We start from the raw sequence: 25,730 nt of genomic DNA, 5'->3' as shown, positions 1-25,730 counted from the left end.
AATGGTAGGTACCAGTTTATACCTGGCCAAGTGGGCTAATTATTAACATTCAAAAGTGTGGTCTCTTCAGTCTTGGCTGCACAAATATATCTGGGTGTGTTTTAAAAATACTGTTAACTGGGCCTAATCCCAGGCCAATTAAATAAGAATCTTTGAATTATTCTCATATTCAGGCAGGGTTAGGAACTACTGGTGAGGTAAACAAGAATAGTCAACTTGTTTCAGAATCTGAATTCTGATCCTCCATCTTTTTTTTTTTTTTTTTTTTTTTTTTTTTTTTTTTTTTTTCTGAAGCTAGAAACGGGGAGAGACAGTCAGACAGATTCCCACATGCGCCCGACCGGGATCCACCCAGCACGCCCACCAAGGGGCGACGCTCTGCCCACCAGGGGGCGATGCTCCCTTCTGGGGCGTCGCTCTGTCGCGACCAGAGCCACTCTAGCGCCTGGGGCAGAGGCCAAGGAGCCATCCCCAGTGCTCGGGCCATCTTTGCTCCAATGGAGCCTTGGCTGCGGGAAGGGAAGAGAGAGACAGAGAGGAAGGAGAGGGGGAGGGGTGAAGAAGCAGATGGGTGCTTCCCCTGTGTACCCTGGCCGGGAATTGAACCTGGGACCTCTGCACGCCAGGCCGACGCTCTACCACTGAGCCAACCGGCCAGGGCCTGATCCTCCATCTTTTTATTAGCTACATAACTTTAGACAAATCATGGATTTTGGTTTTCTTATCCACATGACAGGAATGACAATAATCTCCCCGCCTAGATCGTATATAGTTTTGACTCTAAAAAAGAAAATGTAAGTAGAAGTATTTTGTAAATTGTGAAGGGTAAAGCGATATAATATTTCCATTATTATTACTATTATAGACTCATAGGCATGAATGACTCAATCTTACTTCTAATCATTTTATTAAAGTAGTAAGAAATAAGTTAATTGACTATGTTAGTAAATTATCCACCTGACTATTAGTGTTCAAGAGAAACAAAAAATCCAAGTGGAATAACTTTGGTGGCAGATAACTTATCCCTTCCCATATTTGTAGAAAGATGCCCATATTTGTAGAAAGAGAAAGCATTACAACATTTTGATGAGTTACAATTCTTTGCTCCATTCTGGGTACAATGGAAATACTAATGACATCAGAATTGTTATCTTTGTGAGATGATTCCTTTTTACTTTTCTTGAGGTCTTTACTGCTTCAAGGACAGTGTACATCAATCAGAATGGTCAGTTCAGTGCTACGGAGGACAGAGGCAGGATATGGGTGTAGTACAGGGGATATGTCCTAGTTTCCATCCCACTACGTTTGAATTTTGACACTGCTCTTTGCTAATTGTGTGAATTTGGATATCTTTTGTGACCCTCTTGCACTTATTAAATATTTATTAAGTTCCTGCCCTTACCAGACACTCTGATTAGAGAAGACAAGAATAAAAGAAATAGCCCTTCCTCAAAGAGCTTGCAGTCTAGACAGGAAAGACCAATTAAGCAAAGGTACAATAATTTTTACCCTCAGTTGTTTGTAATTAAGCTAGCCCAGTGCCTGGCAGAGAAGCTGTTCAGTAAACGGTTATAAATACTGTCATTATTTGTTGTCTTGGGTGTGCCAGAGGCACAAGCCAAGGGGCATGAACCCAAGCCCTCCACCTAAGCAGGTCAGGCAGTAGCAGCATGTTGCTTATCTATACATTTCTGCCCCTGGCTGAGCGCTGTCTGGGATGAAGGAGAGCAGGGAGTCCCTCTGAGTACAAGAAGACCTTGTAAAGCCTGCCCTTGACCTTAGCAGTCCCACTGGCCCGAGATCAGACTCATTCTAAAGCAGATCTATGGCTTTGGGTTTTCTCCAGGACTCACAGGGCATGATTCCAGATCACGATTTCAGAACTCATCCTGGCCTGCAGTAAGCTGACTGGGTTATCCTCAAAACACCCTCGCCTTTTGAGAATCGCCCAACCAAAATGCCTGGGAGCTGGGCCAGACTCCCTCAGGCCTTTTCTGATCTTGTTGGGGGGAGGGGGGGCAGTTTGAAGCCAGAACCTGTTCCAAGCTGAGAGGTGAACAGAGAGTCACACGAACATTAGCTGGCTCTCTCAACCATAGCTTCCTTTTGTGGGCTTCCTATTATATCAAAATTAATAGAATAACTTTTTTTTTAATTAGAGAGATTTGTCTGTCTAATCAAAAAATTGTAATGTTTGAACATTCATTTTAAAAGGAGGACACAAACTTTCCTAGATTAGTGGAATTAATTAATGGCATTTCACCGTGTTATTGGAGGATGGATGAATCTGCCACACTCGAGCCTGAATCTGCTCGTCTTCTAAAACCTACAGGCACGCACAGTTTAAACAAAAACAAAAGAAAAAGAGGAAAAATGCTCTCTGATGAAAGAGAATAATCAAGACATAACATAAAGTGGCAGAAGTTTTTAAAAATTTTTTTCTGTTTTTGAGCCTGACCTCAAGCGTGCTCCCATTCATTTCTGATCAAAAAGTCAATTAACTATGTCACTATCGGCTCAACTTCAATGATTTAGTGATATATTGCTTTGAAGGGTTGTCTTCCACTGTAGCTAATTAAAAATGCATCAAGGTTATAAGTTCTAAGCAGTTTAAAGAGAAGAGTTGCCTGTTTAGAATCACCTGCCACAACATTGCCCATTTACTTGCTTCTCATAGAGATGCTTTCTAAAAAACACACCAACTTGAGCTATTTAGGCCTGTGACATACGTGGAGAGAGATCATTGCAATAGTCTGCTTCTATGTCAGAAAAGCTGCAAAATGTTCAAATCAAAATAGTGGCATTTGGTTGAAGATGTTTCCCCTTCTCTCCTTGCTCATTTTTCATCTTCCCGGAGCCCCACGCCCACCCTCGCTCCCCTCTTTGGCTCTTCTCACTTCTCTCCCTTGTCTCCTTTCATGACAAGAAGGAGTGCCTCCACTGGGCCAATGCATCAAGCGGTGACACTGGCAGAATCTCATTCCCTCCGACAGACGTCAATTTAAAAGGCAAGAGAAGATTTCCAGGCAGGGGTGAGGTCTGTGAATGGAATTAGTCATCATTACCCTGAAGGGAGATGGGACCACTGTAGCTGTTCCCTCATGGGGCTTCTCATGAGTATGCCCTGAGGATCACCCCCATCACTCTAAATAGTCATGACACAGCTGATGTATGGGTTAAAATGATGAGCAGCAGAGACAGGCCTATCCCAAAGTAAATAGACTGAATTAGAGGCATTACAACAGTTAATATGTCAGGTCCCTGTTGGGAGGCCATAGATCCTGTGTGGTCTATTTCCCCTGCATATTGAAATTGATTGTGCCTCGGGCTATGGCAGGGTTCGTGGGGGAGGGAAGCTGACATTCATCCTTCCAGTCACATGGATCAAAGAAAGCAGACAGTGTTATGTGGAATTATTTGCTCTGAAGGTGCAGGGAATAGAATTTAATAGAGCAATGGGGTATAATGAAAGAAGCCATGAGTCTTAGCCAATGTCTCCCCAGGCCACGCCATCTGAGGCGTATAAATAAGATCATGCTCTTACCCAAATCATATTTCTCTGGCTCAGCCTGATCTAAAACTGTTGCACTATATTCTCTTTTTCTCCTCCCCCACCTGACTGACTACTTCCAGGAGACCTCAGGGGATGCTTCCTATAGTTTTAAACACTGTCCTCTTGGTCACCGAATCTGGGGTTCTCCTCCTCCCCTTCTGCTCACTGCAGTGATAAGTACTGGGAAGGCTGCCAGCTCCTGAGCCAGTTCTTGAGGTCAAATGTTCAGAGCATTATTGCCACTGGGATGCCACTGGCACTGGCTCTCTTTCCTATAATGCCACAGAGAGTCTGGTTACTGCTCAAATGCCTGGCACCAATGTTCTTAATCCAGTTGGTTCCTTCTTAAACTCAAAGCAAATTCAATGCCACAGTGACATTGATGGAACTAATCTTTTTGTTTCTGCTCCCTTATTACTGCTGCTTCCCACTTCCAAGCTGTTCTCACGAATCCACAGTGACTGAGTCAGAGGAAAGTCTGGGCAACTCTTATTGCCCTCGTTCAGGACTTAGAAGGTGATTTGTGTGCAGGCTATGTGTGTGGGGTGCACGCAAGAATAAGGCATGTGGAAGGGAGATAAGGAAGCCAGGTTGGGTTTCTACCTGCAGAGGGAGAAGTAGAGTAACACAATGGGGGGTAGGGAGGGGATTGAGGCAGTAGAATCGGGCAGAAGGAGAAAGTAAACTGTCCTGAAGTCATATCAGAGGTCTCTTCCAAGGGCACATCTGGAGTTGGGCAAGACCTTCAGTGTTGCCCCTAATTGAGGCAAGGGGCCAGGATTTGTACCTCTGTATCATTCAGTTATTGGATATGGGTCATGTCAAGGAGAAGGCATAACCTAGAGTAAGGTGGTCCTATTCAGCTTAGAGCTTGTCTCAAAGAAAAATTCAGCTAGGAGTGGTCTGCAGCCAACACTGTGCCACGGAACGAATGAGTCCCTTGGTCCTAAAATGGGGTATAATAGAAGAAGGAGGATCTGGCTGGTGTACGTTCAATCTCTCTGCCTCTCTTTTCCCCTATAGACTTTGTTAGCCTTGGCCTTACCCCTTCCTTAGGCTGACTTATTTACTAAGATCCTCAACCCCCTGCCAAACTTTCTCCTCAGTCCCCTTTGGGTCCTCAGATAAAGGATTGCTAATACTCATCCTGGGGAATGCTGATAGAAGCAAAATGAGAATACTTTTCATTTAAGTCCTGGAAAGTAAGGTAGGAAGTTCATAACACAAAGAATGTGAGACCGAAGTCTGAGTTTCAACCCTTAGATAACGGCGAAAATCACTTCCCTCTCTAGGCTCCACCTGGAAGTTAGAGAGCTGGTCTTGAAGTTCATTTTCAGTTCAGAAGTTTTCCAATAATATGCTTACATGGACAACAAAGTTACAAATGGCATGATTTATGTATTAAACTTTGTTTAAGATTTAAAATAAAGCAATTAAGAAAAAAAACTAAGAAAATGTAGAATAACAAACCACAATTAGTAAATTCAGTTTCAAAATAACTGCCAGAAGCCACTCCATTGAGATAGAAAAGGGGAGAATAAACTTTTTCTGTAAAAGGACAAATAGTGAATATGTTTGGTTTTAAAGGGATATGTGGCCTCAGTCACAACTATTCTACTCTGCTGTTGTAGTGTGAAAGCAGTCACAGACAGTACATAAAAGAACGACATGGCTATGTTCCAATAATGCTTTGTTTACAAGAACAGATGACCATTTGTAGTTTGCTACCACCTGCTGCAGAGTCAAAGAGAAGAAAGAAATCTTAATTAACATGCCTATTACTCAATGTCTGGTTCATGGGTGCCTGGCATCAACATCATCTGGGAGAGTATTAGAAATGCAGAATCTTGGGGAGCACATCGCACCAGCTAAATTATAACAGACTTCTCAAAAATATCCCCAGGTGATTTCTATGCACAATAAAATGTGAGTAGTAGACAACTAAATGGGAGGTGATATTTGCAAACAACAGCTCTGATAAGGGGATTAATATCCAAAATATGTAAAGAACTCACAAAGCTCAGCAACAAGCAAGCAAATAATCCAATTAAAAAATGAAGAGAAGGCCTGACCTGTGGTGGCGCAGTGGATAAAGCGTCAACCTGGAAATGCTGAGGTTGCTGGTTTGAAACCCTGGGCTTGCCTGGTCAAGGCACATATGGGAGTTGATGCTTCCAGCTCCTCCCCCACTTCTCTCTCTCTGTCTCTCCTCTCTCTCTCTCTCTCTCTCTCTCTCTCTCATTCTCCTCTCTAAAATGAATTTTTAAAAAATGAAGAGAGGACCTGAACAAACACTTCCCCCAAGAAGACATACAGATGGTCAACAGATATATGAAAAGATGCTCATCTTCACTAGCTAATTGAGAAATGCAAATAAAAACTATGAGATACCACCACCTAACATCTGTTCGATTGGCTATTATCAACAAGACAGGTAATAACAAGTATTGGAGAGACTGTGGAGAAAAAGGAACCCTCATAACTGTTGGTGGGAATGCAAATTAATACAACCATTATGGAAGAAAGTATGATGGTTCCTCAAAAACTTAAGAATAGAACTACCATATGACCCAGCAATCCCTCTACTGCAGGGGTCTCAAACTCAACTCAGCATGTGGGCCACAGAGCAAGATCACAGCCCTTCGGTGGGCCGCACTAGGTCTACAAAAGGCAACTGTTTTCTCACTGCAGTTGAAAACAAAAAAAAAATCAGTACAACAAGCACAATCGTACATGCAGTTTACTCAGTGTCACAAAACGACCAGAAACTGTAGTTCGCATCACAACTGCTGTTAACTAAGCTAATATCTAGCTAGGATGCTAGAGAAGTGAAAAATACAAGTAGGCCCTTAGGCTTACTTAATTTTATCCAAAATATTTTGAACTTCATGGATTAGTCTGCAGGCCGCACAAAATTGTTTGGCGAGCCGCATGTGGCCCACGGGCCGCGAGTTTGAGACCCCTGCTCTACTGGGTATTTACCCCCAAAAGTAAAAAACAGTGGTCTGTAAAGACACAGTATCCCCATGTTCATTCTTGGCATTATTCACAGTGGCCAAGACATGAACACAACCAAAGTGTTCCTTGATAGAGGACTGGATAAAGAAGATGTGGTACATACAATATATACAATGGAATACTACTCAGCCATAAGAAATGATGACATATTGCCATTTAAAACAACATAGAAGGATCTTGAAGACATTATACTGAGTGAAATAAGTAAATGAGAAAAAGTTAAGAACTGTATAATTTCACACATAGGTGAGATATAAAACTGAGACTCATGGGCACAGGTAAAAGTGAAGTGGTAACCAAGGGGAGGGAGTTATGGGGGAGAGGGAGGTAAGATGGGTAGAGGAAAGAGTAAGGAGGGACAAATATATGGTGATGAAAAATTATTTGACTTTTGGTGATGGGTATACAACATAATCAACATTTCAAATAAAGTGTGTCTGTAAAGTCATAGTGCACATTTGACCTGTCACAGGAAAGCAACAAAAGATGATAGAAGTGTGAAATACGCACCAAATAAAAGGAAAACTCTCCCAGTTTCATACCTATTCAGTGCAGTTTGATGTGGGCTCACGCACAGATTTTTTAGGGCTCCTTAGGTAGCTATCCCGTATAACCTCTACAGACTCGTCACTGACTGATGGCCTACCAGATCGAGGTTTCTCCACCAAACTGCCGGTTTCCTTCAACTGCTTATCCCACCGAATAATGTTATTCCTATGTGGTGGTGCTTCGTTATAAATGTGCCAATATTCATGTTGCACTTTGGTCACGGATTTGAATTTAGCAAGCCATAGAACACACTGAACTTTCCTCTGTACCGTCCACATCTTGACTGGCATGGCCGTGGGCTGCTCCGCTGTATACATGGTGTTACATCATCATCTGCGCCTGCGCACATGCTGCCACATCATCCTACAGAAACTGGGAGGGTTTTCCTTTTATTTGGTGCAGATTTCACATTTCTATCTTCTTTTGTTGCTTTCCTGTGACCGGTTAAAAGTGCACCATGACTTTACGGACACACTGTACTATAGAAATATTTACCTGAAACCTATGTACTCTTATAGATCAATGTCACCCTCTTAAATTTAATTTTCTAAATAAAATAAAAAACAATGTGAGTAGTACTCATTCAATTTAATCTTATTTTTATAGGAGTACATCCTGAGGCCCAAAGTGATCGAATGACTTGTTTAGGGGTCACACAGCTCGTTTTATGTCAAACTGAGTTCAGAAGTCTTCTGATTTTTTTTTTCATTCTACACATATTGATTGAGCATTTATTGCATGTCAGGAAAAAAATACCTGCCTTCATAGAAGTTGCATTCTTTTTTAAAGGGAAAAGACAATAAAGAATTTTAAAATAAGTTATATGGCAAATTAGAAATCCATAAATATTTTGAAGAAAAATAAATCAAGGCTAGAGAGTATAGGGAGGTGAACATTACATAATTTTACATAAATATGTCAAAGAAGACCTCACTGAGAGGGCAGCATCTGAGCAATGACTTGAGGAGTGAAAGGGGCCAGCACATAGGGATCTAGAAAACAGACTTGCAGACACAGGAAAGAGCAGGTGCAAAGGCCCTGCATTGGGATTATGACTAGCATATTCAAGAAACAATAAAGCAGCCCTGTGGCTTGCAATGAGTGAAAGCAGGGAGAATTAGTTGGAAAAGGTCCTAAGGGCAGAGAGAAGTGATGGCCAGCAGGAAGACAGATGATACAACTGTGTAGGGCCTTAAAGACTGATGTAAACTTTAGCCTTTTATGCAAAATAAATGGTTTTTAGCAGGTGGCAAAATGATCATTCTGGGTATTGTGTTGAGAATAGAGAGCAGATAGAAGATGTCAAAAGAGGGAACAGGGAACCTTATCTGTGGTGACACAGTGGATAAAGGGTCGACCTGGAAATGCTGAGGTTGCCGGTTCGAAACCCTGGGCTTGCCTGGTCAAGGCACATATGGGAGTTGATGCTTCCAGCTCCTTTCTCCTCTCTCTCTCTCTCTCTGTCTCTCTCTCTCCTTTCTAAAATGAATAAATAAAAAGAAATAAAAATAAAATAAAAAAAAAGAGAGAACAGGGAGACAAACTATTACAGTAATGCAAGGGAGACATGATGGTTGTTGGCTTATACTAGAAGTGGTGAGAAGTGAGTGGGTTTGAGAGAGATTTTGAAGACAAAGCAAACATGTCTTTCCAGTGGATGGATGTGAGGTGTAAGAGAAAGAGAGGAATGAAGGATAAAGTTGACATCAACAGACATGGAGTGGGGGTGCACAGGGATGGGTGTAGGAGTGACGATCATGAGTCAGGATCAGTTTCAGATGTCAGCAGTCATCTAGTGGGAGATGTTGGGCAGAGAGTTGGACATGGCAGTCTTGAGTTCATTGTAAAGGTCTTGGTTGGATTTCTAAGTTTGCAGATAACACAATGTACAGATGGCATTTCAGTAATGAGATTAGATGAGATGATCAAGAAAATAGGATAAAGAAGAAGTTCAAGGACTGAGATCTATGATTCTCTAACTAAAGAACTCAAAACAATGAAGAGGAACCAGAAAAGCACACTGTATCCTGCTTTTCCTCTTCTGAGAAAGCCACATGCAGGGGCCATCTTCTCAGTGATGAGTGGCTCCTGAGAGCTCTAAGAGTGCTCTTCCCTCTTTCTTGATACTAATTGTCATCTACTCAGCTTCTGGTTGTTTCATGTAAGCTTGCTTTTCTATTTAACTCCTACCAGATGCTGGGCACTAGATTTGAAAAAGGTGTGAGTTCCTGGGAGTGAAAGGCTAACTTTATGTATTCAAAAAAAGTTCTCCTGGTACAAATGAACTGTTTTGTTTTGAGTTTGTATTCTATAATAGAAAAGGGAAAAATTCACCAGAGCTATTTTCTGTTGACAAAGTTTATAAGCCTCTGCTGATTTCATTTTAATGAAGGGAAAAAAAAGAAAATTAACACACATAGGGAACCCTTCATTTTTAGGGTGCCCCAAATGCTGATTGTTGTCCCCGTCTCAAGTCATAAAGTGATATTTCATAATATTGATTCATTACCACCTATTAATATTGAGGTTATATTTATCTATAAAATTTCAAACTGGGTAAATATCAAACACATTGAAGATGTTTTTTTCTTAGAAATTTGTTAGTTTTGTTTTATTACTTTTAGTATGTATTGTTGCTAAGGTGAAGTCTGATGCTAATATGATTCTTTTTCTTTTGTAGGGAAGATGTTCTTTCATTTTGGAATATTTTAGAAATATTGTCCTTTAGTCTTGGTTTGTAGAATGACAATTTGATATATTTAGCTATGGATTTCTACTCATTCTCCAGGTGGACACATTTATATCTTTTGCTCTGTAAAATTTTTCTATTATTTCATTGATTTCTCTATTATTTCATATATATTTCTCTATTCTTTAAGTTTTTTCCCCCTGATGGTCCTATTAAATAGATTTGGGGTCTAATAGACCTATTCTCTGCAACTTTTAATTTCATTGTATCTTCCTTTTCTTTTTTTCTTTCACAGGACTTCTACGAAGTTCTCTGGTGTGATTGTCTAGCTCGCAAATTTATTCTTCAGCTTAGTTTATTTGCTGTTCATCTCACCTTTTAAATTCATTCCTTTTACATTTTCCAGATTATTTTTTATAAATTACTTTTCTAGTTTTATAGAAGTAATCAACATATCTATATAATACCATTATAAACTTAGTGTGCTTGCTCTATGAAATATTTTTACATATGTTAATGTTCTACATATTGAATCAGGGCTCTTTTTTTTTTTTTTTTTTGTAGTTTTGGTTTTCCTTGTGTATTTGCTGATTCTTAGTTTATCTGCTCCTTTTTTCCAGAAACATTTCCTGCTTGCCTGTCTGTGAACGCATATTTTGACTATAGAAGCTTGTCTTTGAGTGATACAAATACTCTTGAACATGATATGCTGGCAGCTTGCGTTTTAGATTTGAAGGCACTCCCTCCATCTTTCTGTGTGTCTCCAATTACCTGCAATTTTCTGGCTTCAGTGATCTAGTCACTGACGCCTTTTGGAAGCAAATTTAGTTACTTTTTTTTTTTCAAGATATTTGTACAAAATGATAGATAATCACCTCAAGTTTTATTATCATTACTTGTACCCTTTGTCCCTGATAATTGCTCAAAACTACTCTGATCTCAACACCATTTATTTACTCTGTGTATTTTCATTACAATTTTATGTATTCTTCAGTTCCTCTTTCATTCCTGTTGGCTTTCTATTCTTCATAAATTCAATAAAATTTTGTTTTCACCTAGGTAATCATTTTTGATTCCTGATAACATTACAAAATGTTTTAAATAGTATTTCTTTTTTCATCTCAAAAGATGGGGGCTTTGAAATGAAAGTGGTTGGTTTTGCTCAATCCACTCTGCTTTAATAGCTTTGCCATGCAAATTATAATGTTACAGGGGCATAAATTGTAGAGCAAAAACACCTAGCAAAGTTTAGCAGAAACAGAGTGGTGGTTAATGTCTACTTTGGGGTTGCTACTAGAGTGAGAGGATGGGTGTAAGAAGGTAAGCAGGAGATTTCCAGAAATTGATTTATACTCCATGTTCAGTATCTAATCTTTATTCCTTGTTTAGCCAGATAAGGAGAGAGCCAACAGTGTAATAAATAATGAGTTAGAATCCAAATCTAAGAATTCTTCAAAATAAGTCAAGTCAGTCTTAATACAAAACCTCTTCCAAAAGCACAGGACACAGATGACTGTTTAATGGCAGTAAAGAGGTTCATAAAGAGGTTCATAAACAGTAACCACATTGATGAGCTGGATTTTGGTTGATTTCAAGATACTCTTTACAGAAAATGATTGACATTTCATTGCAGCCATCATGGGACGAAACTTCAATTTCAACAGAACTAAAGCACTAGGCCAAGACTTTTCTATGGTATGTAAATAATAATTATTTTAGTTTTTGAACTCAATGTACACACCTCCAGGCTAAATACTCAGACAACTTCAGAAGCCACTTAAAATATATTCATCATAAAAATCCCCACAAAATTTCAACACATTTAAAAACAGACATTAATACTATTTTAAAAAGCCTATTACTAAAAGTGCACACTGGCATTGTACAATGTGAAAGGAATTCTTTGAGGTCAGTTCAACTTTAGAAATTTTAAAAGTTTGACTCCATCTTATGCATTTAAATTTGAAACTGAGGATCAAAAGTAATATAATGTTGTAAGTGGGTGGAAGGACCTGGAAACTCATTAGTTTAACATCACCAGCGTTTTAATTGGAACTTTTAAATAAACATGGTTTGGGACTTGAATTACATTTATGGTGATTGCCAAAGATGGCCGCATGTCAGAATGACCCAGGGGACATTTTAAATATTGCAAAATCCTGGGTTTTAGAAATTTTGTTTCAGTTGGTTTTCAGGGGGCCTTGGGAGTAACTGGTGTTAAAAATCTCCTTAGATTATACATGACATGTAGCAATGTATCAGAATCACTGATTTAGAAAACTCCCTGGATTCTTCACTGTTCTTTCATTTATAGAACATGCACCATATGTATTCTTTTTATTATTATTTAAAGACCCAGCATTCCCTCAAAATGCTTCCAGATTCCAAGTTCAAGAAAATAGGGCATAAAAATTAGCTATCACAGGAAATGAACCTATGTGAATGGAGGCAAAATTGCCTAAAGGTCCCTTTCTTTTCCTTTCTTCTTTTTCTTCTTCTTTTTTTAAAAATCTTCAACAAATGTTAGAAACACTACCAAACAGAGAAAAGTAAAACCCTCAGAAAAGATCAGCTTTTGAAACTGTCATCACAAGTTCTCAGAAACAGGAAACACCTGAGCTCTAGCAAATCCTTTGAAGAAAATTTGCAAAACCAACTCCTCAAAAAGGGAACATAAACTAAATCTCCATTCTTCATCATGATCATTGGCTGAGTACATTATCATTCTTCAAGCCCTAGAAATCTCCCACAATTTTCACATTGCCCCTTGTGGTTACTACTGGGGTATCCAAATTTGGCTTTGCCTTTAGTGTTGATATTCTTAATGAAAATGAAACATCTCACATCTTTTTCTTTTCTTTCTGTCTCTCACCCCCCTCCCCAGTGAATATCAATAGGAAAGAAAGTGTGTCTTTAAATGCTGTGGTCATTTTCACAAAGTTTGTAACTGAACAGACCTAAACTACCCAATTTCACCACTTTACTCCCTAGATTAAAATCTTTCAAAGGCTTCCCACTTTCTTTAGGATGACATAAAATACCCAACATACTGGCTAGTCTCTATTTGCCATCTTGTTCCCCCTCCCAGTTTCTCTGTCCTTCTCTCTGTCCCAAGCAAGACACTGAATAGGAGGCAGTAGAGAGCATGAGGAAAGAGGGTTTGGGGTACAGTTGACCCTCCAAGAATGAGTTTGAACTGCATGGGTTCAATTATAGGTGGCGATTTTCTCAGTAAATACAGTGGGCTCTTTCTACCTTCCTATCCACGGGTTTCTCATTCGTGGATTCAAGCAACCTCCCCGGGCCTTTTATTTACTTTGCTGAGGACACCACTGTGGCAAATGAGTATTTTTGCATTTTTCAACCGCAGATTCCCTGCTGCAAATGAATATACTGTTTTCCATGGAGTTGGTCGAATCTGCAGATGTGAAGTGCGGACTGTGGAGTCAGTTATACTTGGGATTTCAACTGCTTGCAAGTGGAGGCCCCTAATTCCAGTGCTGTTCAAGAGTCAAGGTATTTCTTTCTCGCTGCCTCCTTCTTTCTCCTTCTCTGTCAGCAGGTGTGAGTCTCCTCACCTCCATAGCCTCAGCTCTGCAATATTCCCTACCCTGACTCCTTGGGTGCTGACAGCTTCTGTCTGACCCTGTTTGTCCCCTAGATACTGCCTACACGTCTTTAATACCCCTTTAATCCAAGTCTCTTTGTTCAACTCTCTGAGACAGTTTTGTTTCCTGCTAAGACCTTGACAGATAGGATGACTTTATCTGGTCTTGTGTGCTGTTATATTACCTCTGCCCTCCCTCCTTGCCCACCGATCACCGTGTATTCCAGCCACCAATTTCTCCCACCTGTGGGCATGTGCGGCTTCCTTTACCAGAGTTGTTCTTCTTCACCCTCTTTACCTGGCTAAGACCCTCCTTCCCATCCTTCAAGTTGCCATGTATTTGGAACAGTTTATGAATCAGTACCAAGAAGTTCCCAACGAATATTTGACATTAAGTAAATGTTATGTAGTTGAGGAGAATAACAGCATACAAATTTCTTCATCTGACTTGCTGCCTTGTACACTTTTTATTATTATTTGCTTAGTAGATTGAATATACTCACAAAATTGTCTTAACCTGGTGGAAAATCAAGTAAGTTTGACCGCAAGTCCTTATTAGTATTTACTACTACAGATATAGTGCACCGTTCTGAAATTTTACAGGAGATAGGGGTTTAAAAGGGAGACTGATTATGTACTGTGCAAAAACTTACTTTCTCCTCCTTAAGTCCCCAATATATTTCCTATAAAAATTTTGAAAGGATTCAGTTTGTTGCTATACGATATTGTACAGCATATGCAAGTGAAAAGTGAAAGAAATGGAAAGGTCTAGAATATTAATTGTTGTTGCAAGTTGGTTTTATTCTTCCTGGTTCTGAAGAAAACATGATGGAATCGGGTACAGAAAAAAAATTAAGCTATTGATGATCATTATTTGCCACAGGATGTACACAGCCATACCTTTTTACTTGGTAACCTTTCAAGTTGGTCTCAATGGGCATTACCTGTGTTTGTAAGGATCTTGACTATTTTACTTCCACTGACTTTCTGATTGGAGAGGAAGCCCTTCTCTGTTGTACTTGTACAGGATCTCACCTGTCCCTGCGCCCCTTCCCATGCATTATTTAATCTTGACCCAGTGAGGTGCATACACAGAGGCTCAGAATATTAAGTGCCTTCAGGAAGGTAGAAGAGATGGCATGGAAAAAAGTTTTAAAATAACCTTAGGTTTTCTGTCATGAAGTTTGGTTTGGTTTTTTCCCCCATGTTTTCTGTTGCTGCTGCACATGTCCTTGATTATCAAAAGTGTGGGCTGTCATCTTTTTTTTTCATGCTTCTGAAAATAGATTTACTTAAAAAGGAAAAGGTAGAGTGGACATTAAAGTTGGGACATAACAAAGAAAGCTATATTTCTTTGTTTAAAGTGCCAAACATTAATGTCTGACAAATAGTAGGTATTTTATAAACATTAGTTCTCTTGGAAGAGAGCTCTGGAAAGTTTTTTTCCCCTCAAAACAAACAAACAATTGAGAAGATTATATTTTGTTAAAAATCTGCCATTGGTATAAGAGCAAAGGGCAAAAACTGCCTCTGACCCATGTCATAAGGTTTAGTTTGACTGCTCTTGGATCTGATGCCTCTCCTGATTTAGCACTGGAAGAAATTGGATTATTAATTTTAAAGTCACTTATTTAAAGAGAATCTGGACTATTTTATTTCTTGCCACAAATGATCAGCTTAATGAAGGCCACCGAGTTCATTATGAACACAGTTAAAGCAGGCACAATAATTGCTTCTTCCTGGTAGAGACCAGGATCAGAACATGATGCCAGGTAGGTGAGTCCTTTGCCCATGGCTCATTTGGTGGACAGTTCCATAAACTGGTTGGATCTTTTTTGTTTAGAATTACTATCTATTTCAAGAGCAAGCATATGCAATAACATGACAAGATTAGCAGGGTTTAGCCTGGGCCTTTTATTTACTTTGCTGAGGACACCACTGTGGCAAATGAGTGACCAAGCAATACCCTTTTCCCTTGGTGGTGACTCAGAGGTGGATTTCCAGTTTAACCCCTCACTTTACTAGTGGGATCAGAATGTTGTATTTTAAAACCCGGAACCCTCAGTATCTAGTGGTCCAATGAGAAAAGACTTACTATGAATAGAGGATGGTAATATTTTCCTTCTCTGAAGCCAATTGAGACATTTAGCTCATTTGGTTTCTTGAAGAAGTGAAAGGAAAGAAAGAGAGGAGGGGGATGAGGGACAAGTCTTTTGAATAAAAAAAGCCGATCATCAGGTGACATTGCCATCACTAACATTTAGTAACTGTTAATTGCTGTAACTAGGGCCATTGAGCTTTGCAAATATTATCCAGTAAATTTTAATTAGCACCCGGGGGATTGAAGACTTTCTGAATAAGCTCTTGGGAGAAGCTTCCCCAGCCAGTGGCAATGTGTGCTGAGTAATTTTAGATCAGCTGGCCTGTCAGAGCGGATCAGTGTCATAGCACCACTTATCCTGAGGAAAATGCACCTGCTTCTACATGGAAATAAGGTGCATTATCTACCAATTTGTGCTGCTTATTTCTACTGCTCCCCAGGTTTGATGAGTGGGGATTGTAAAGGCTAAATCGGAAGGCTATGAAAGAAGCTTTACTGTCCTGCAAGGGCACCTACTGTCACAGGCCCTGAGTGGCTTCCTCTTCTTTTTGTGGCATTGGGACATATTTTGGAGCTCTTTCAAAATGGAATACATTTTTCTACAAGGCCTGATGATACTGTTCTGCAATAAAGACAGCTATTTCTTATTATTTTCATTTGGCATGGGGTTTTTAGTTGTATTCTGAAGGGAAAGGTGAGGATTTCGATATGGAGGGACACTGATCCAAGACAAAAAAACCTGTTAGAAGCTAAGCTAGAATATTGGCTAGAAATGTTTAGAAACAAATGTGTGCAGCTATAAAATGTACAACTTGTTGTTTTGTAATTGTGCAGTACATAAAACACCTCTGAATTGTAAAAGTAAATGAATACAGAAATGTTGAGCTAATATTGATAAATAAACTGTTTAGAAAGCACTATACTAAGCAAGTTATATATGCTATTTTCATTTTCCTTACTTATAGATAGAGAAAATGAACTTAGAAGAATTAATTGATTTTCTCAGTTATTATGTGGCAGTGCCTGGTTATGACCTAAAGTGATTTAACTTGAGAGTCCATGCTTTCAATAATTCTGAGGCATACACGTTTGCATGTACATGGACACATGTGTGCAAGGTGTGTGAACATGCATGTACACACAAATGCACACATATTTATAATAGCTTAATGTAGATATATTTCATATTTATTGTTCTTTTTCCCACTCATTTTAAACTGCTTTCAGAGCAAGGATTTTTAACATTGAATTAAATAACTGCAATAAATATGTTTAAGATGTACTTTAAGATAAACCTAGGATTAGTCATCAGGGCAATGTGAGTTAGAGACTAGAATGTGATTCTGCTGCATACCTTACTAGGATGGCTGTAATCAAAACGTCATACAATAACAGGTATAGGTAAGGAAGTGAGGACACCGGAACTCTCCTGCATATTGCCCATAGAAGTATAAAATGATATGGCCATGTTGGGAAACAGTCTGGCAGTTTTTAAAAGGTTAAACATAGAGTTACTGTATGATGCAGACATTTTACTCCTGGGTATTTCTCCCAGGAGAAATAGAAACACATGTCTACACAAAAATGTTGCACATGAATATTCATGGCAGTGTTCTTCATAATAACCCAAATGTGGGAAAACCCAAATATCCATCAACTGGTAATTGAATAAACAAAATAGGACATATCTGTACAATGAAATATTATTCAGCCATAAAAGGAAACAAAATAATGATACATGCTACAACCTGGATGAACCTTAAAAACATTACATTGAGGCCCTGGCCGGTTGGCTCAGTGGTAGAGCGTCGGCCTGGCGTGCAGAGGTTCCAGGTTCAATTCCCAGCCAGGGCACACAGGAGAAGCGCCCATCTGCTTCTCCACCCCTCCCCCTCTCCTTCCTCTCTGTCTCTCTCTTCCCCTCCCGCAGCCAAGGCTCCATTGGAGCAAAGATGGCCCGGGCGCTGGGGATGGCTCCTTGGCCTCTGCCCCAGGCGCTAGAGTGGCTCTGGTCGCAACAGAGCAATGCCCCGGAGGGGCATTGCATCGCCCCTTGGTGGGCAGAGCATCGCCCCTGGTGGGCGTGCTGGGTGGATCCCGGTCGGGCGCATGCGGGAGTCTGTCTGACTGTCTCTCCCCGTTTCCAGCTTCAGAAAAAATGCCCAAAACAACAACAACAACAACAAAAAAACACATTACATTGAAATAAGTTTGTCACAAAAGCCACATATTTTCTAATTCCATTTTATGTAATTTTCAGAACAAGCAAATATGTGGAGACGGAGAGCAGATTAGTAATTGTCCACACTGGAGTGATGAAGGTATTGGGAGGGATAACGAAGGGGTGCAGGGTTTCTTCTATGGTGATGAAAATGTTCTAAAATTGATTGTGGCGATTGTTGCATAACTTTGTGAATATACTAAAAGCCATGGAATTGTATAGTTTCAATGAATGAATTGTGTGGTGTGTGAATTGCATCTCAAAAAACTTAAAAAATAAAAACCCTTGGTGTATATTGTGACACTAAACATTTTAGTTGGATAACTTTGTTGGGATGAGTTTCTTTACTTTTACAAATACCAGTTTCCTGCTTTGCAAAATATGAATGGCCTTATCTCTAATTCAGAGTTGTAGGAGTTAAAGACATGCTTGGAAAACATTTGGGGCTTGGTAGAGTTTCAGTATGTCTTGGTGATAGGAGCAGCAGCTGTAATTAATATTGAACTCCATTTTATGGCCAGTAGAAAATGACCAAGTGTAGAGAAAGCAGAAAGTGAATGAAAATTAGGATTGAGGAGGTTACAGATAGGGAGACAAAGAAAAAGACAGCCATATAGGGTGAGTAGGAGGAAGAGAGAGGGAAAAGTCACATGGACATTCGGAGAGGACAGCAATGAGGAGTGAGGTGAGAGAACTAGGAAATGGAAGGTTAGTGATGAGCGTCTTTTGGGGTTGGTAGTAACGAGGAAAGCTTGTTGTCTGTGAGTGTCTAAATCTCATAACTGACTAGAAGGTGTGAATTCGATGGTTTACCATTTTTCAACACTTCTTTATTCTTCAAAACTGTGTTTTTATCCTTTTTTTCTTTTGCTCTGCCCCTACTCCCTCCCATTCCACTAAACTCGAAATACCCTGCACTTTCTATGATGTGTTTCTTTACCTAGGACATGGGTCAGATTTTTGAGCAGGCGATGTGATAGGCTCTGTGGATGGAATACCACATGGCCTGGGAAAAATAAAAGCAAGTGGAATTCATCGTGTCTTAGCTTTATTCACAATTTCACTCTTTTCTTTCCTTCTACTCAGAACTAGAATATTAATGCCAAACACCTGCCCTGGTGAAGTGAGTTTTGGGAATGCAAAACGGAATAATGATTTAAAAAATAGACTCCGCAATTAGATGGATCTGTGCAAATTATTCACCTTCTAGAGCAAACTATTTACCTTCTCTGAACCTGTTTCCTTAAGATCTGTTGTGGCTACTTTGCAGGGTTGTGATTTTAAACTAACAACATAGTCTTTGATACACAGTCATTTCTTATGCACTTATTTTGGTTTAACTTCTTTATGTACTGGCTAATCACTCTGCATTTAGGAATTCAAACTTTACCAATAGAAATAATATAATCTGTGATTCAAAGTAGGCAAAAATGAAGTGATTGATACAATTCAAGATTAAACCTTAAAGTCTATTGTACTGTTTAAAAAATAATTCTTAATATAAATAGTAATGTAGCTCCCTGCATTTGGTAGATATTTGTGGGTGTGTATAAATAATATACTCTATTTCTTCAGAAGTGCTGATACAAAACAGAAGTACAAAAATATCACACAGTATTTCCACTCTTACTGGAAGCACCAAGAATCATCTAGGCTCCCATGTCAACTGAGTTGGCTGTGTTTATTTCTATTAGGTACTTATCCAATCTGTAGGGGCTTTTTTTGAGCATCTTAACATCTCAGATAGAATTCATAAAATCTGCTACAGTAATCAGTTTACTTGGAGGTTTCTCTGCCAGGATGTCACATTTAGATTTGAATGAAGGCAAATGAATATACATTTATTGTCACCTATGGACTTAACCATCGATCATGCCTTGCAAAGGCCACAGAAGAATTATAAAGGCCATTTCCTACTCAAATTTTAATTATTGAAGAGGAAAAAAAAACATGCATGAGATAACTGGAAAATTGTAAGTTATATATATGGCAGTTTTAGCATTTTAGAAAGAAATATTTTAGATGTGCTAGGGTAGAAGGGATGCTAGAGGACCAGGTTTGAGTGCTGTTTGAGAGATGAAGACTGGTGCTGATATCATATGCCAAGACGAGGGGGTATCTGGGTAGCTAAGATGAACATCTTTTGGTGTTATTTTTAATTTCTTTAATAATTCTTTTTCTTCTTCCCTTCTCTTTTCTCTTCCCTTCCTTCTCCTTCTTTTTGAGTATGCGCTATGTATCAATTAAAAATATTTTTGGATTCTTCTAAGAGTTTGGGCTAGAGGTGGGACACATGTGCCCTTCATATGTCTCACACTGTACTCTGGTGTGCATCTTCAGCTACTCTACCTACTGGTAGACATTTTGTAAGCTCAAACTACTTTAATAACTGCTTTCAATTTCTACTTTATTGCTTCTTGGCCTTTTGGCTAAGAGCAAGTGTAATTTCTACTTTACTCTGGTTATACTAACTAATCTTTGAAAAGCACTAAAAAGTTTACCAAGAATACCCATAGATTATCTCATTTGATTTCATAATTATCATGTCAGGTAATTTCCTATTAGCTTATCTTGCATATAATATACTGAGACTTAGAATAAGTATTTTCTTGAATTTGCTCAATGACAAAGTTAGCAATTCTAAGGTCCTAAGTATCCTTTGAGATTTTAAAAAACACACGCAAGAGAAAAAATTGTGAAAAAAATGGAAATGACACTTTTCTGGTATCCTGGAATTTCAGCACATGCTCTAAAGTTAGGAAGGGATGTCAAGGGTGAAAAAGTTCTCTAGCACACTAAAGAAAGGGGCTAAACGTAACCTCCCGGGATTTTCTGCGGAGGGAAGCACAGTTTAGTCACCATCGCTCCAACGGCCTAGCTGAGAGAAGCCCGACCCCTCCGTAGGTTTGGGGAAGGAAATTTCCTGTGAATGAAACTGAGAGCTCTCTCTTCTCTCCCTTGGGGGAGGAGGGGACATTTCTTCCGTCTTTTCCAAGAAAGTGGGGCTCCACTACTAAACATCATGGTGTCTGCACGAGGGAGACTGCTGTGTCGCTCTGGCTTGAAGAGTGCTGGGACACTTAGGTTCCCCTCTCCCCACCAGGAGCTGCTTCCGAAGGGGAAGACAGTCACTCTAGAGATAGTTTGAAATGTGTCCCCTGATGTTTGGGGAAGGGCTAAGAGCCTGGTGTCTGCCTCTCACTTGGAAAAGTACAAAGGACTCAGGCTAGATGAGGTGACTGCAAAAAAGGAGAGGTCAGATCAATGGTGGGCATAGCTGCATTCCCCGAGTTGGGAGAGCCAGAGTACGTGTTTTCCCCTAGGACACTGTGAGAGGTGGCCAGGATTCACACATATTGATAGGATTTTGATTAAGAAGGGTATGTGCATGGTCATCTCCAAAAGCCATTTTCTATGCTGCATAGCAGAGCCATCATTTGGATATTTACTGTGACAGAAGATGTTTGCTGTCCAAGAAAGTACTAAGAGCTCTGGCCAGAAGCCTCAGGAAGTGGGAGAGAAAGCAGAGTGAAAAAGCCAGGTGTGGTATTCAAAACGTCACAGTTCATGGGTCCCGTGTCTGATCAACCAGGGCTCCTGTGCACTGGCAGAGTGTCAGGCAGTAAAGTGTCGGTTTTCTTTCTCTTTTCTCACTAGCACTCTCCAAACCCCCTAAGCCCTTGAACTTGGGGAACAGACAAGGATATTAAATTTAGGTTTGGACAAAGTAGACATTTTTAAAAATTTATTTATTCATTTTAGAGAGGAGAGAGAGAGAGAGAGAGAGAGAGAGAGAGAGAGAGAGAGAGAGAATGTGGCGGGGGGGGGGAAGGAATAGGAAGCATCAACTCCCATATGTGCCTTGACTGGGCAAGCCCAGGGTTTTGAACCGACGACCTCACCTTTCCAGGTCAACACTGTATCCACTGCGCCACCACAGGTCAGGCTGAAGCAGACTTTTTAATACAGAAAATGAGTGTTTCTAAATCTATTGGACAAATTGGAAATGTATGGAAGAGGGGAGAGTTCCTACAGAGTGTTTCATAGCAGTAGTGAGGAAAATAAATTAGAACTATTGCTGATTGTACCCTACCAAGTTCAGGAAGCTCACTAAATGATTTACATTTAAAAAATAGTTTTATAAGCAATCATGAACTATAGAAGAAAAAGGTTTGATGTGATTTTGGCTAGCATTTTGTAATGAATTTTAAAACTGAGGTCCATTCAGTTGGAGTGTTTTTGGCCAAAATTGTACACACAGTTCAGCAGGTGAAACACTCATGTAAACACTGGAATGAACGCAGGGTTTCTGGAGCAAGGTCAGACTCCCTCTTTACTAACTCAATGACGTGCTGAACTGTTTAAGGTTACACAACACATATATGTGATTTCTCCTGTAAACAACGGGCAAAGTACAATTTATTGTAGCCCCCAGGAGTAAACAAGATTTTTGGTAAGAGTCTGAAGAAAGTAAAGGTAAAAGGAGGAAAAGCTTTATCTTATATTGTTACAAGTTCACTTAGTTTTGGAGGAAGTGCTGAAGGCCAGTAAATAGCAGAATCCAATTATTAAAGAAAGGCACTGGAGCCATACCTTTCTGGAGAGAGTTAGAGACCAGTTAATTAGAGTAGTAATAGTGATCTCCAAGGAATGGCCAGAGACAATGTTTCTGGATGATCCAGAGGAATTGGAAACAAGCATTTTAATCAAACTAAGCTAACTTATGGGAAAGAATTCCTCATGCTTGAAAAATGCTGTTATTGAGAACGCTTCTTTTTTAACATTATTGATTCAGAACACTTCACTTTCTTCTAGTTTGTGTTTTTTGCTATTGTGCTGTACTTTGATACGTAATATAATATCTTTTTATTGAACAAATAGGTCTTGCCTTTGGGGTAGGTCTTTTGTTTTGGAGAGGTTTAGAAAGAAAATTCAGTGGTGTAAGAACTAACTGGGACATTAGAAGGTCTTTCATGGAGTTCATGGTCTAATGAAACTACACAGTCAAATAAAAACAATTTAGTAAACTATTGTGCAATACATAGCAATTAAAGGGGACTCTGGGAGTTCTAAGTGAGGCTGAGATAGAGGACAGGTAGTATTTTTTTTTTAAAGATAGAGGACAGGTAGTATTTTTTTTTAAAGAGTAGCCATCCTTGACAGGGAAAGAAATATGGCAGAGTATGCTAGATTTTGACCTAGAGCAACAAATATCTGTGGCATACTCATTTGTTACATGTCTTTTCTGCTATATCAAAACAACAGCAGCTTTTCTGCTTTTAAAATGTAAGTTCTTTCCCTCCTACTTCTCTTCCTCCTCTTCTCTTAAAATGTCACTTCTACCTGCCACACAGCTAGAAGCTGATAAAGTGGCTGGCGGCATCTGAGCAGGTTAGCGTAGGCAGTTCCTGTATCTTGAATCAAAATGTATGAGGAGCACATATGCCACCACAAATGAATTGCTGCTCAGTTTGTTTGCCTGTGGATCCTTACAACTTAATCGGTGTTTTATCAATAGAAGTGTCAGAGTTTTTAACAGCTGGAAGGTATGATAGGCACTAGTTCAGAGTTAGTCCAGAGTTCTCAATTCTACCTACATATGAGAATCTTCCAAAAAAGCTGTGAAAAATGCAGATGCTGGGGCCCACAGCCCAAGATGTTGATTTCATTAGTCTCTGTGGGGTAAGGCATTTTTAGATGGTGTCCCGTGATGCTGAATGTAGCCAGGGCTGGGACCCCAAAGGTGTGCCAGGCAGCCTGCAGGTACTTTCAAAGGCATGTGTCATGGGATTTAATCTCATGACACTACAACAAAGGCGTTCGGGAGTCAGTCTCATTTTGCAGAGAAGGCGGTTGTATTTCTGAGCATTGGCATGATTTTTCCCAGAGCCACACCAGTAGGATGTCGAAGGGTGTATTTCATTTCTGACATCGTTTTTAGAAATTGTGGGTTTGAAAAGCTAATTCAGTTCCACTCAAATGAAATGGTTTACTTGTGAAGCGTTTTTCGACCATCTGCGCCTCTCTGAAAATAGAGTGGCAAGTTCTATTATGGAACTGGAGAGCGTTTGACCCCAAATGAACAACTGATAAAAAGTGAAATTAAATAACATAGATGATTTTGGAGAGGGAATCCCAAAACAGGTATCTTAAAATTATTTCTGTTGTTTGCTTTTATATTTATACATTTCAAAGGAAAGATTCCCTTTCTTTTTTAATGTTTGAAAGAGTGGGTTTTTTTCTTTTTTTCATTATTTCTGAACAAGATAAACCCAGGCAACACTGGAAATTGCATGCAATACGTTTTTCTTCCTGATGATAACATTCAAGAAGTGCAAAATAAAACAAAAACTCACTTTTATTAAGAGATTTGAATTATTTCTCTAGTTATAAATAAATTATAAAGAAAGAGGTTATTGTTCTAGTGACTTCAACAAACACAACTGCTTTCCATATGCTGGCCATGTTTCACCTCTGCACATGTGTGAATCTTTGCTTATAAATGATGTTTTTCATTTAAAAAGTGATTTTTGCATATGATAAAAATAAAGAAGGTAAAACAAGGGGTGATAGTGAAAAGAAAGTACACTTGACAGGCTAGTACCTTTGTTTCACTGCTCCCAAAGTTAACCATTTTCAGCAGGTTTTTCTTTTGTATGTGTGGCTATCCTTCTAATACATATATTTATCTTTTTATATGAATAGCAGCATTCTAAATATTCATGGTCTTCTGAATCTTGCCATTTTAATTGAATAGTATTTCTTAGAGGTCATTCTCTATCAGCACAAAATGGACCTACTTCAGTACTTTATAGTGTTGGATTATCTGGATACACCATTGTTTACTTAATCAGTACCCACTGATGGACATTTATGAGTTTCAAGCATTCTGGTATTATAAACATTATTATTCCATATTTTATGATATGCTTGAACCAACTCACACTTGGACAACAATATATGTGTCTATTCCCCTAAACTTTGCTTAACTTTATATTATCACATTTTAATAATTTTTACCTAAATGCAATAGGTTAAAAAAATGCTTGCTTATTGGTTTAATTTATATTTTGTGCATTGAATAATATTGTTTATGCATTCATATTTATAAAACAGTTTCAAATTCTTCTACTGTAAACTGCCTGAATCTACTCTTACATTTGGGAAGAATATATAACAATGCAAATACCCATGTATATACAACTTAGTTTCATAATATTAATAATAATAACAATAATAAATATCATTATTGATGCCCTAATAAAACCTTGTGGATGGGTTCCGCCTTCTTCTCATCACTCAAAGGCAATGGCCTTTATACTCATACCTGAGCGTTGGTGTCTTTTAAGTGTTTTCAAAACTTCTCTTCAAAAGTTACATTCCCCATTCTACAGTATTTTCTCTTGTAGCCATGCCTTTTTCTTTCTTTATAGTACTTTTCCTAATTTTTTCCTTTATGTTACATTTTGTAAAAAGAGTATATTTATCTTCTAATTTACTAAATCTCTCTTCTGCTATATAACCTGTTCTTTAATTTATCCTTTTAAAGTTTTATATTTATTTTCACATTTCTAGATTATATACAGTTGTCTCCTTATCTGTGAAGAAAACTTTCCAAAACCTCTCGTAGACACCTGAAACTGCAGATAGTACCAAACCCTATATAAATTATGTTTTCCCTATACATATGAAAACTACACGTAGGGAAAAGCTATTAAATTATTAAAATCTATTAAACTATGATAAAATTTAATTTTTAATTAGACATAGTAAGAGATTGAGAGTAACTAATAGAAATAGAATAATTATAGCACTAATACAGTATTATAACTTATGTGAATATATTCTTTCTCTCAAATATTGTATTTTATGTACAGTATAAATGAGCTATACAAAGGCAGGTGAATGGTTTATTTCTAGAATTTTTTATTTTCTATTTCTGAACCATGGTTGATAGCAGGTAACTGAAAAAGAAATTATGTTTAATAGATG

This window comes from Saccopteryx bilineata, chromosome 2 (genome assembly GCF_036850765.1).
Source record: "Saccopteryx bilineata isolate mSacBil1 chromosome 2, mSacBil1_pri_phased_curated, whole genome shotgun sequence".
NCBI lineage: Eukaryota > Metazoa > Chordata > Mammalia > Chiroptera > Emballonuridae > Saccopteryx > Saccopteryx bilineata.
The sequence above is the reverse complement of the archived record's forward strand: the minus strand, read 5'-3'. Positions refer to the sequence as shown.